This window comes from Acomys minous (assembly GCF_964271855.1).
Source record: "Acomys minous genome assembly, chromosome: 3".
In the NCBI taxonomy this organism is placed as follows: Eukaryota; Metazoa; Chordata; class Mammalia; order Rodentia; family Muridae; genus Acomys; species Acomys minous.
Genome location: NC_140485.1, coordinates 136,812,668 through 136,825,769, shown reverse-complemented (window position 1 = coordinate 136,825,769; position 13,102 = coordinate 136,812,668). Strand labels below are relative to the sequence as shown.

At 45.3% G+C, this 13,102-nt stretch overlaps 1 protein-coding gene and 1 long non-coding RNA gene across 4 annotated transcripts in view; one reads left to right on the top strand and one right to left on the bottom strand.

The window, feature by feature from the left end:
- Positions 1 to 6,372, top strand: part of LOC311595087 — a 31,809-nt gene extending 25,437 nt beyond the window's left edge. Inside the window, exon 3 of the long non-coding RNA XR_014778309.1 lies at positions 6,073 to 6,372. This is a non-coding gene — a long non-coding RNA (uncharacterized lncRNA). The remainder of the gene's footprint in view (positions 1 to 6,072) is intronic.
- ZDHHC14 (zDHHC palmitoyltransferase 14) overlaps positions 1 to 13,102 on the bottom strand; it is a 288,842-nt gene that overhangs the window by 65,773 nt on the left and 209,967 nt on the right. The gene's annotated exons all lie outside the window — the stretch shown is intronic.

The following is a 13,102-nucleotide window of genomic DNA, read 5'->3' as shown; positions in this document are numbered from 1 at the left end:
CCATTTCAGCTCTGTGGTCCCTGTCACCTGATTGGGGACCAGGTCTAGTTGTGGTGAGTATTCCTAGGGCAGTGGCCACAATTGCCTGTTCTGTGTTATCATGCACAACTGTTGCTTAATGAAACATGAACCTGTCCATGCGGGCCAGACACCCTATGCTAGGGCTCTGCTCAAAAGCCTGAAAGGGTATGTGGTCCAGACTAGTAGAGAGATGCTATCCATTAGGTCATACCCACGCCCTCTTCTGTGGGCCATGTATAGGAGACAAGCCTCAGGGCTATTTGGTAGAAGGTACCCAAGTGACTGAATAGAGGAGGCCGCCTCCTGATCTGGCTACCAGCTCACTAAAACCGGGTCAAGACCCTAGAATGCTCTTGGTTTTGTTACAGCAGCTTAACTCAGTGATATCCTTTATTTTCCCTCTTGAATTGAGTTCTTAAAACCCAAGCATCTCCCTGCTTTGCCCATTGGCCTCAAAAGTACCAGTATGGGATAGCAGGAAGGAATATCCATTTTAAAAACAGTTATTTCCTTGAACAATCATTTAATGGATATTTTAAAAATCACTTCTTTATTTTGTTTAGAATCTTTTTTATTATTCTTAGAGCCAGTTTAAAAATGTTAAAGTAAATACAGAAACATCTCTTTTTTTAAAAAAAAATTATACTTATTATACTGTGCATGCGTGTGTGCGTGCATGCGTGCATGCGTGTGTGTGTGTGTGTGTGTGTGTGTGTGTGTGTGTGTGTGTGTACAAGTCAGAGGAGTCTCAGGTTGGCAGTCCAGCCCGGTTCTTCTCCCTGGTCTGGTATAGCTGGGCAACTGGGCACACCCCCACCCCTGCGCACACTGACTCTTGATGTGATACATGGCAGGACTGAGGCCCCTGCTTTGGAGGGGGGGGTGTGGCTTCCAGCTTTATCCATGTGGTGACTCCCCATAGCCCTTCTAGGCTTGCCAAGAAGAATTTGGGATGGCCAGCTGTGTAGTGAAGACCCAGAGCTGAGGGAAATAGTCGGGACCTCGTGAGGGCTTTTGCTAAGATCCTGGGGGTGGTTCCAGGAAATCTTTGGAGCTGGTGAATGAAGGCAGATGCTCATTTGAATTCACAGTATCACTTACAACTTACTTGTGCATATGCCCAGTGTGGTAGGCATTAGTGTCATCAACACAGGCCATGCACACAAACAACCCAGGCAGGAGTTGTCTGGAGAGCTTCTCAAACTAAGGCTATCCTGCTCCTGGCCTCAGAACTCTGATTTCACTGGGGTGGACAGAGTCAGGCATAGAGATTAAAAGGCTCCTCACAGGTATCCCAATCGGTAGCCAAGGCTGAGAAGCACTAAGATGGGGTGAGGTCCACATGGCATCTGTTTTATACAACAGGTCATCAGAGAGCTGGGCTCTCCGCTTATCCTGAACACCACATAGAAATGTGTATTTTGCCCAGATTTTCCAATGACTCCTGCACTTAAAGTCTTAGACCCTGGGTATGTGGTAGACACAGCTTCACTTAGAGGGACATGACACCAAACACACCCCAGCCACCTCAAGTAAGCTTAGCTATACTGATAGTACCTGGAGGGCTGTACCCTTCTGCCCATCCCTGGCAGAATCCACAGGTTCCTAGTCCTGACTCAGGAGCCCATTGTGGGACCTCAGCTTTCTTTTAGAGGCCGTGGGATGCAGGGGTGCTGTGGGACCTCAGCTTTCTTTTAGAGGCCGTGGGATGCAGGGGTGCTGTGGGACCTCAGCTTTCTTTTAGAGGCTGTGGGATTCAGGGATGCTGTGGCACCTCAGCTTTCTTTTAGAGGCTGTGGGATGCAGACACTGTTCTTGTCCATCAGCTTTAGGCTTTGGTGGCAGTGAAACTGCCAAGCCTAGGGGTAAGGACCATCTCAGGGCTGTCAACAGCCATTGGACACTCACGGGAAATGAAAGTTCTAGTGGCATGGTGCAAACAGAGAGGAGGGGGCATCCGAGAAAGGGCAAGATGGGAATAATCAGGACTGTGCTCCCCTTTACCTCTCCCCAGACCTCTTGCTTAGAACCATTGAGTATCTGCGGAGGCAACTCTAGGGCCATGGGTTGCCTTGCCAACCTGGATATTCCCTTGGTACCCTCCCCCAACATGGCACCCCGGTGATCTCCCTATCAAGTGATGCCAAGGCCAGCAGCAGCCAGTGTGCATGCTGGGAAGGGGAGGCAGATCTGGATGATGCAGACAAAAGAAATGGTATCACTGCGGCTGCCCTAAGCACTTAGGGTGGCAAGGACAGACTCAAAGCATGCCAACAACAACGGAAGATCTCTGTGAATGCCAAAACTGTGTGGCCTTGAGGCCTAAAATAATAAGAATTTGGCAGCTTTATGTCATCTGTGACATGGACTGGGTATCTTTAGTGCTTGCAAACTGGGGTTGAAAACACTGAAAGATCAGTTACAAAGAAACTCAATCAAATATCTGTGTTAATTTCATCAGAAAAGTTTTGGAGCTGAACTCCCAGGACAAATACTATAAAATGCAGAGACGGCAAGGCACAGGGCGTCAGCACCATGTACAAAGCCCAGCTTCGCATAGCAACAGCCTGACAAAGTGAGCCTTTGTGAGTGCGCTCCTCACAACAGACCATATCGATCTTGTACTCCCCAAAGCACCTTTTTAGGAAAGATTAAACCCTCTGATACAGAGAGCGAGCTGAAAGCTAGGATTCAACAGAGAGTAAGCTGTTGCTTAAGAAGTTAGCCCAAACCCCAAAACTCTTGAATTAGATCATTGGAGACTGATATGTTAAAAAATAATAATAATAAAATTAAAAATTGAGGGATCAGAAGACCCAATTCAGGACTCAGATAGGACACTCAGAGAACCAATAGAAAGTAAAACAAACAAACAACAACAACAACAAACTAGTGGGACAGTATTTACAAAGGGCTGGCCCTGCTGCACAGATGCCAGGTGGGACCCAGGCAGCTTAGGAGGTCCCCTGTGGCTGCCTGCCCAGCCACTGAGCCTCCTGTTTAGGCTTCCTGTGCCTTTGGATCCGAAGCATTCATCTTCCCTCCCAGCATCCCCCAGGCAGTCTCCTAAAAGCCCACAGAATCCTCAGAGCCCCCAGGCTGCTCTTCCTATAGCTGTCCTACGTGGAGTCTGCACCCCAAACCCTGTAGCATCATTGTGCTCTCTGGAGAGGCCAGCTGTTACAACAGCTGGGTGATGGGGGGTGGTTCCTGCACTGGAGTGCAAAGAATCTATCTCATCTTTAAGGTCCGGCTCAGGCTTCCCTTGTGAAAACAGCTGGCGAGTAGAGGCGCTCATTTGCACCATGGGCTCTCACTGTGTTTAACTCATCTGCTTATTCAGTCAACCGAGGCCTGCTGGATCTCTAACTGCTGGATGTGCACCTCGGCACCTGGGGCTTCAAATTCTAACTTAAAGACAAGAGTTTCTCTTCAGTGTTCAAACTGAAGCTGGTGGCTGGTCACAAAGCTTGTCACCCGCTGAGGTCATCAGCATCTCACAGACCCAGGTCTGTGGCATAAAAGGGTGAAGCTGAGTGTTCTGGCTTAATCCCCAATTACTCTGTGTGAGACTTTGTGTGTGTGTGTGTGTGTGTGTGTGTGCGCGCGCGCGCGTGCAACAACTGTGCCTCTGTTTCTTAGAGTTGCTCTTTGTGGTTTAAATACAGCTCTTGAGAAAGAACAACCAAGTCTATAATAGCTAATGGTTGAAGAAACCTGGAATTTGTGTGTGGGGTGGGGGCGGGGCGGTGAAACCGGTTAGCAGCTTTGCCAAGCTTATAGGAATTACTGCTTTCTATGGGCATTTTATAAAAGTATTCTAAAGAAAAACACAAAAGCCCAAAATGGCTTTTACATTCATAAAGATGCCTCCCCCCAATGGTTGGGAGTTGTTGGCAGTGAGGTGGAGACAATAATGTATACTTGTGCGTCTAAGTCTGGCACCAACCTTGCAATCAGACCCGTGAGCAAAGAACTAAAAGCCCTAGGGGACGGGAAGGAGAGGCTGACCATGTGTGTGCAGTGGGGAAGCCAGCACCGAAGGAAGTGGTGAAAGAGAGCTCCTGGGCTAGCCAGAGGCTTCTGGTAACCGGTCCTTAATATATGCTTGTCCAAGTGCTATCTTTGAAAGGGAAGCCATTGCTTTCTCCTGAGGGAACACGGCACTTACGGCACGAAGGACCCCATATTGCTGATTTTTACCCCAAACTGCTATAGGTGACTAAACCTCTGCTCTTAAAACACAAGAGAAAAATGTCACCTCTGAAGACGTGGATTAAGATTCCTTCTCCAGCTGCAGGCTTCACCTGGAGGAGTGGCAGTCCCTGGTGCACTGATGTTTCACAGGCCATTAACCAGCTGACAGGGCATCTGCCAGAGAGGCAGGAACCTCCGCTAACAGGAGTTTAGTGAGCGTGAAGATCGGCCACCGGGCAAATGTAACTTCCTATTCTAGCCCACAAGACTCTACTGCATTTCAGGAGTACAGTAGTTCACCGCCACCGACACAGTCATGGACTTGATGGTTCTGAATACACAAGAGATGTCCGCTAAACACTCAAACACCTCCTGGTTGCTATGATACAGGAGTGCACAGGACAAGTCCTCTGTCCTTCCTGGCATATACTCTAGGCAGGGTAGAACAACTCAGAGAACAGAATTTTGATAATTCAAATACACAAGCAAATCACACCGCAGACTAGATCTCACACTTGGCCAATGGTCAGGATCACTTAGGACAGTGTTTCCCACCCAGGGGTAATTCTGTCCACAGGGGAAGTGTGAAAATATCTGGAGACACTTTTTATTTGTCACAAGTAGGAGAGGAGGAGGTCAGGAATTCTGTTAAACATCCCACAATGCACGGGCCAACCGTTCACAAACAAGAATTTCACATCCCATACACCAGTAGTATGGAGGCAGAGAAGCATGCTGCCTTGGCATCGTCAAGAAGCATGATTGAGATGAATCAGTTTGGTGCCCACCCCATCCTGAGCCACTGTATCCGGGTTCTGCATTTCCAAGGATTCCCCAGGTGATCTGAACACAGGTGGGGATTTGGAGATCATTGTTATTGGTGCAGCACTCCCCAGAGAGTGGGATAAACTTTCTGGCAGGTCAGACAATAGGCTAACTACGCTTGGTGAAGACCTGTTCTCCTCCTTTTAGGGACTCAGACAAGTACCATGCATAAAAGTTTATTTACCCGGAAATTATACAGAGAAGGGGAGGGATAGAGAGAGAGCGAGGGAGGGAGGGGGGGGAGAGAGACAGACTAATCTCAGACATACCCATCTTGCATAGAAGCTAAGAATGGGATTTTATGAATGTTCTTGGCTCATACTCATAGTTGATAAAGCTAGGTAGGGTCCAAGCAATTAAACCCTAATTGTTAATCCTGCCAACCGGAAACTCTAAGTGCTTGACTAAGAAAGAAAATGACAAAGAGGAAGTGACACCATTTGCAAAGATCTCAGTGGCGGATACAAATGGTTACTTATGAAAAGTCGGCCCCCTCAGAGCAGCCAAACCTGGTTTTAAACTTTTCTTTTTTAATTTTGGATATTTTCAGAGAAATATTTTACAAATAAGCTCGAAATGTCCAATACAGTCAGGAGTGAAACGCCTGGGTGACTGAGATGGGCATATGTTAGTCCTTTGTACCATCTTCCTGGCATCACAGTTTGAAAAATGTCATAAAAGGCAGCAGCTGTGGTCTAGAGTAGACATCAATTTTAGGTAAGAATGGACTAAAATCATCAAACCATTCAAGGAGAGATCTTCTACATGTATCTGGGCTCTTGGGAGGCTAATGAGATGGCTGTATGTGTTAGAGTGGGAAATGCCAGTGTTAACAACTAATTCAGTGACTATAAACCCAAATATTTCCAAAGTTAATATTGGAAGCGTACAATCCAGAAAACAGAAACACAGAATGCTATCAGTGTGATTTAAAAAAAAAAAAGTCTAGTGGAAAGCCTAGATCTCAGTGTGGTATTTTACCTGAGAATGGCTTCCATCGGCTAATATGTTTAAATACTTGGTCCACAGTTGGTGAAACCGGTTGGAAAGGATTAGGAAGTGTGGCCCTGTTGGAGGAGACGTGCCACTGGGAGCAGGCTTGAGGTTTCAAAAGCCCATGCCATTCCAGTTAGCTCTCTCAGTCTCTTGGTGGTGTCTCAAGATGTGACCTGTCACCTACTGCTCCAGAGCCATGCCTGCCTGCCTGTCACCATGCTCCTGCCATGACAGTCACAAAGGCATCTTCTGAAACTGTGAGTCCATTGAACTCTTTCTTCTATACATTGTGTGGTCGTGGTGTTTAGCACAGCAACAGGAGAGTAAGGCACCCAAGAAATGTTGATTTTCCATTGTTCAGAGATGTTATAATTCATGGAAAGACCTTAAACTTCCTGGTGCTATGATGTCCAAAGCAATCAAAGACTTCTTTCTTAGAAGCTGCTCAGATCCCAGAGGATCTGTGTATATATGTATATATATATGTATATATATATACACACACACACATATGTATATGTATATGTTTATAACCATCAATTAGTGCAACTCAAGATGGGAGAACTTAGTCACTACGATTCTTTTAGTTTAACTAACCAAGATAATACAATATATGCTTGTAACAAATGAAAATTAATGACAATCTTATTTGGGGGATGTTCTTTTCCAGTTGGATGCAAAGCCTTGCCCTTCAGTATAAAAGAAAGAAAGTGCCTTTGTCTTTGCAGAGTTTCATTCTCCTCAAATGTCATCAGATTTCCCTGCATACATACACACGAAACTGCTATGCTGTGTAAAAGAAAATCAGTTCTGAAGGCCAAAGCTCCAAACATTTGCATGTGTTTGTACTCTGTGGGGCATAGACTCTGCCTGCACTGTCCAGGATGACTGCACACTGATGGAGGTCAGCCTCGTTTGCTAGTGTGTACATTATTGTAAGAGAAGCAGAAGGGGATAAAGGGACACGGTGGGCACTGGGCACCACACTGTGGCAGGTCATGCTTCGGTGTCACCACCAGGAAATGTGACACGCTTTCTATTGAAGCTCAAGCAGCACTGATAGGAGGGTATCACTGAGGTCCCGGATGTGAGCGCTGGCTTCTATGTCATTTGGCAAGCACTATTGAAAGATTCTATCTGTAGCCCTGAGAGAAAGGGATCTAAAGATGCCGCCAGCACAGAAGCAAGGGTTGCTACTTCTAAATGTGTGGTACTTTAAAGAATAAAAATGTCTACTTGGGAGGTCCCACTCTTTCTTGCCTCTCATTAAAATGAATAAAAACTTTCAGTGGGATGACCAATATAACTCACTTTACCCCCCTCTCCCCCTCCCCTCCCCTCCCCCTATATCTATCTATCTATCTATCTATCTATCTATCATCTATCTATCTATCTATCTATCTATCTATCTATCATCTATCTACCTATTATCTATCTATCATCTATCTATCTCTGTGTATGTGTATATACATACATACACATGTATGTATGCATGTATATATACATACACACATACATACTCTCTCCATACACGTACTTGTACTTCACAAGCACTCTTATATTACCAGTATAAGCAGTTGGAAAACGTAAGGGGAATACTGTTCCATGTACAGTGGAATCCCTCTAAATCTATAGGAATAAATGCATAACAAATAATGCTAGGCGGGTCCCATATGAAGCAAACTATAAAACAATATAGGGTCTTTGAGGAGATTTTGTAAAAACCTGGGGATGCATCCAATAGCATGGAGAGAGATGCTGTGCTTACCCAAATTACCTTGAACATCCATTTCAATGCCAATTAGCACTCCATGATTTGAGAAAAGTTGACATTAATAAAATAACGCCACACTTCACCTGAAGGAAAATGTCTGAGGATATTTGCAAAGAGAAATAATGAGGGGTAATAAGCGGCCCAGGAATCAATGGAACTGTGAAGCAAGGACCAGCACTTACTAAAAAGAAACAAATTTTCTCAAGATTTATCACCTGATAATCATAGCTCAAATTAGCAAAGAAAATACAGATCATCAGTAAATAGATTTGTCCTTAAGAGAAAAAAAAAAGTCAAAAAAAGTCAGAGTCGTGCTTTTCAGATATATATCAAAGATTCAAATATAAAAAAAACCAAAAACATAGCCAGGCATGGTGGTGCAAGCCTTTAATCCCAGAACTTGGGAAGCAAAGGCAGGTGGATCAGTGTGAGTTCGAGGCCAGCCTGGTCTACCAAGTGAGTCTAGGACAGCCAAGGCTACACAGAGAAACCCTGTCTCGAAAAGCCAAAACAAACAAACAAACAAACAAACAAACACAAAATCAAAACCCTATAACTAAAAAAGTATGAGACGGTAATTTTTTTAAATGTTATATTACATTTATTTATCTATATGTGCATGTGTGAGTGCACACCAGAGTGTGCATGGAGGTCCAAGAACTTGAACTCACGCTGCCAGCCTGAAAAGCCAGCGAGCCATCTTGCTGGCCCATGTCACATGCACATAGCAAGACAACCTGCTTACAGACAGCACAGATGGCTTTTCATACACATTTTAGAAGATATATTTCAAAACTTCCACACAATGTAAATAATAAAGTAGAAAAATACTTTTTACATGCATCACAGAGCACAATGCCCTTAAGGGATACTTACAAATGAGTAAGAAAGACAAATATTCTAAGAGGAAGATGGGGGGGGGGGAACACCAACAGGCAACTCACAGAAAGGTGAGAATAACCAGTGAGTATAGTTTCAAAAGGTGTGAGTTTTGATCAGCTCATTCAAACAAGTGTGTTCAAAGGTTAATTTCTCAATGATAAGGCTTGCTGATGCTAAGAGCAGAAATACAGGCTTATACATTTTTGGTAAGAGGATAAACAAACACAACATTTGCAGGAGCAAGGAAGCCATGCCTATCAAAGCTTTAAAGACAAAAGTCTGAGGCTGGAGAGATGGCTCAGTGATCAGAAGAACTTACTGTTCTTTTTCTTTCTTTTTTTCTGAGACAGGGTTTCTCTGTGTAGCCTTGGCTCTCCTGGACTCGCTTTGTAGACCAGGCTGGCCTCGAACTCACAGTGATCCACCTGCCTCTGCCTCCCAAGTGCTGGGATCAAAGGCGTGTGCCAACACTCCTGGCCCAAACTTACTGTTCTTGTGGGGGTTCTCAGCACCCACAGTGTGGCTCACAACCACCTGTAACTCCACTGCCCCCTTCTGGCCTCTCTGGGCAACACACACCTGTGGTGCATATACATACATACATGCAGACAAAATATAAGATAAAAACAAATCTTTAAATCATAAATAACTTGGTCCAGAAATAGCACAATAGAAGTGTATGTGCTTGATGTAAGAAAAATGTCATGAACATTGATGATAACACAACCACTTATTATTAAACCCTGGAAACAGCTGCAGTGTTAATGTGAGGGCAAATAAACTATGATTCATCAATAATCAGTAAGCTGTCATACACCCAGTAAAGATGAGATAGGATGGTTGGATAGCATATTAGAGGGAGATCCATTTTCAAAACAGTGTGACCGAATATTTGTATAAAATATCTTATTCAGAGAAAACCCAGTATGCATCAAACTGTTAACTACAGTTATCTCTGATTCAGGATTTAAAGCACTATTTGGTTAATATCCACTATAATTTTCTTTACACTTTTCAGATCTTCCATAGACAAAATGCATTGCTTCCTAATGAGAAAAAAAATGTTATTTTCGAAACTGAGTTTTAGTTGGAGCATAAAACGTTCACAGGAGGCCGAGGTAGTTTTAATGCCCTGAGAGTCGCAGATGTGGTTGGCACGCAGGTGTCTCTGCTGCTCTGAGAAAACTAATTACAAGCTCCGAGATTTCATTGATCGTTTCTGGAAGACATCCTCTATGCCTCCCTTGAAGACTGAGTGTGAGATGTTTTCCAGACTCTCGCACCAATCCTGGATCCCAGGGGAGGAGTTCACTTCACTCCTAGTTGGGCCACTCCAAGATCCTGGGCTCTCAAGCTGTCTCCTAGGCATACAGTGACACACGATGTATGGGACTAAGTCAGAAATCAGGTCCTTTAACATACATCAACCCCAAGGAGGATTTACCTCTAAGAAAACCTCCTTACACTACTGGAATTAATTCTTTAATCTACTGGGACATTAATGATGTACATTTTAAACCAGGGGAAACCAAGAGGTGTTGGAAAGAACCCTTTCCTGAGAGTCAGTACGCAGGGTCGTATTGTCCAAGTGCTGTGCCCACTGAGTGACTGAGCCTCGTTGCTACTATGGCCCATACAGAGGGGAAGGCAGGGAGTGTAGAATTCTACACCAGGCTTTCCTGGTACCCAGTCTTCTGATTCCAGCGACCATGGCTTTGCTTTGGACGCTTTAACCCGTATGTGGTTCCTTCTGGACAACGCTGAACAACTGCCTGTATTCTTTGTTGTGCCTCGGATGAGCCTGTGTGCCGAAGGCCAGGTCCCCAGGGTGCCCTCTTGGGAGCTGCTGTGGATCCTTAGGAGAGGGAAACTATGGTCGGTCATTAGGTCACTGAGGGCATACCCCTTGCTGTGGCTTAAACGTGAACTGTCCCCGTTAGGCTCCTGGGTTTGAATACTTGGTCCCCAGCTGGTGGCACTGCATGGGAGAAAGTGGGTCATTGGGGGTAGGACCTTGAGGTTTTATAGGTCAGGATCTACTTCCTGTCTGCTCTCTGCTTCCTGATACAGAAGCATTGTGACTAGCCAGTTTCCTAGTGTCATGTCATGCTTTCCTCTCCCACTGCCGTGTCTCCGCTGTGGTGGAATGCGTCCCCTCAAACTCTAACTTAAACTGTAAGCCAGAAAACGGTCTTCTTCTTTAAATTGTTTCCTGTCAGGGCTTTGGTCACAACACTGAGAAGAAAACTAATATATCCTGAAAGGGGTTGTGGGACAGTGGACGCTCTAGCTCTCTCTGCACGCTGACTTACGACGTGAACTGTCCTGATGCATGCTCCCACAGCTCCCATGGAGGCCCAGGACAATGGTTCCACCCAGTCTTACACTGGAACTTCCAGAGTGATGAGCCAAAGCGAAACTTTTCTCTTAGTAAGTTTATTATCTCGTGTATTTAGTTATAGTCATGGGAAACTAAGCAATGCATTCTCATATCTTATGTTTTCACTTTATTCTCACGAACAGATGCAAATGTGTTGAGGGACCAAGTAGATGAGCACCCAGTACACGGCTGGTCAGCCAATAGTCTCAATTGAAAGCGGAAATGGAACGGCACTTGCCTTGACGGCATCCTTACTTTCCAAAGACAGCCAGACTCACCGGTAGGTCACTGGCATTTCACCCCAGACCTCATAGACACTTCGCTGGCCCATGGAAGCTTCCAGGATACCACTGAGCCTCGAGTGAAAATCAGACCAGAGTAAGATGCACCTAAACGTGATTTGATGTTTGGCGATTTGACTTTTCCTTTCCGTGTTGCTGCTCATAGCTTCTCTAAAAGGACCGCATCCACATTGCGAATCACATTGTACGGGCTGAGAGAATTCGGATGAACGGTTTATCATCAAGCTCCTGTAGCACAGTGTAGATTTTGATATACTCAGACTCTACAACAGTTTTTTTGTGTGTGTTGTGTGTACATTGCTTCAATGTTTCAGCAATGACTTTCAGAGATGGTCAACCACACAGTACATATCTGTCGTGTTGGAGAGAAAGGGGTTTATAGTTCTAGCAATTGGTTTGAAAAGGCTACCAGTTCCTACGTACCAAAGAGCGCACAGGACAACAGCTTAGCTGGAGACTGTGATGTTTGAGGTTGGACTGAACGCATTTTGCATTACAATATGGCTATAAGCCTAAGGCAGTCAGAAAGTGCGAAGTGGTGCATTGTGGGAGCGGCTCCTCTTGTGAGAGACCCTAACCCATGTTTGCCTAGGGGGGTTGTGTCCAGAGGGGTTGTATGGTGGTCCGACAGCAGTTCACCTACCTTGGTCTCTAATCCTGCCCTAGAGACAGAGCAAAGGGCCAGCAAGGAACTTCAGCCCAGAGACGCTGAGCTGAAGTTTCTATGCGGTTTATCTCCAAAGTGTCAAGATTTGTCCTGCTTCTTCGTGACAGCTGGGCTGCAAAGCTCCAGGTCTTTTCCACTCCTCGGCCACCAAGTCTGACTGAGCCCTGCTTCTCACGTTAGACACCTGTCAATTGTCCCTCCTGGCTTTTCCCCCACAGACAGCCCTTTGAGTTGAGGGACTGAAACTATTCCATTAGGCATTACATAAATATCTATGTTTCTCACCGCCTTTACAAACCTTCAGATACTAGGAAAAGCCAGTTCCTGGGACTCTGGGAAGGCAATATATAGGTGTTTAGCTTTCCAGCTCAACTCAGTAACTCAGGGCCAAACACAGGATCTTTTAACTAACTCAGCTGTGTTTGCATCTGCCTTGATGACCCTCAGGCAGCTGCATTGTCAGGTATGTGGCCCAACAGGCTTATTCAAGTGTTAGGATGTCGGGGTCTCACATTTAGATGTTGACGGATACTTGGGCTTGGTGGCACACCTACCTGTTGATTCTGGGTCTCTAGGGGAAAATTATTTACTTGTAGGTGTGCACAGTTTATAAGAGATGAAGTGTGCATGGTGTGCTACTTATTGTCACTGTGACCAGAATACCCGACACAAAAAACTGGGAGAAATAATTGTTGTTTGAGTTCATGGTCTGGGAGGGTTCACTCATGGCTGCCTTGGCCACATGTGCATCACAGCGGTAGGGACATGTGACTGAGTCACTTCTTGATGGATGGGAGGAGACTTGGAGGCCTGAGTTCAGGATGCCCTCAGGGACTGTCTACTAGTACTTGAGGGTTTTTGAGTTAGTTGGTGGGTTTTTTCCTCCAACAAAATAGGCAGAGAGAAGGAGACCACAGGAAGAGGCCAGGGCACATACAGCCCCCAGGGACATTTCCTCAGTGCCATGTCCTCTAAGTTCGCTCTACCTCCTATTTAGTTGACCTCCCAATAATGCCATCCTAGTAAAAAGCTTACAAAGGATTAATCCATTGACTATG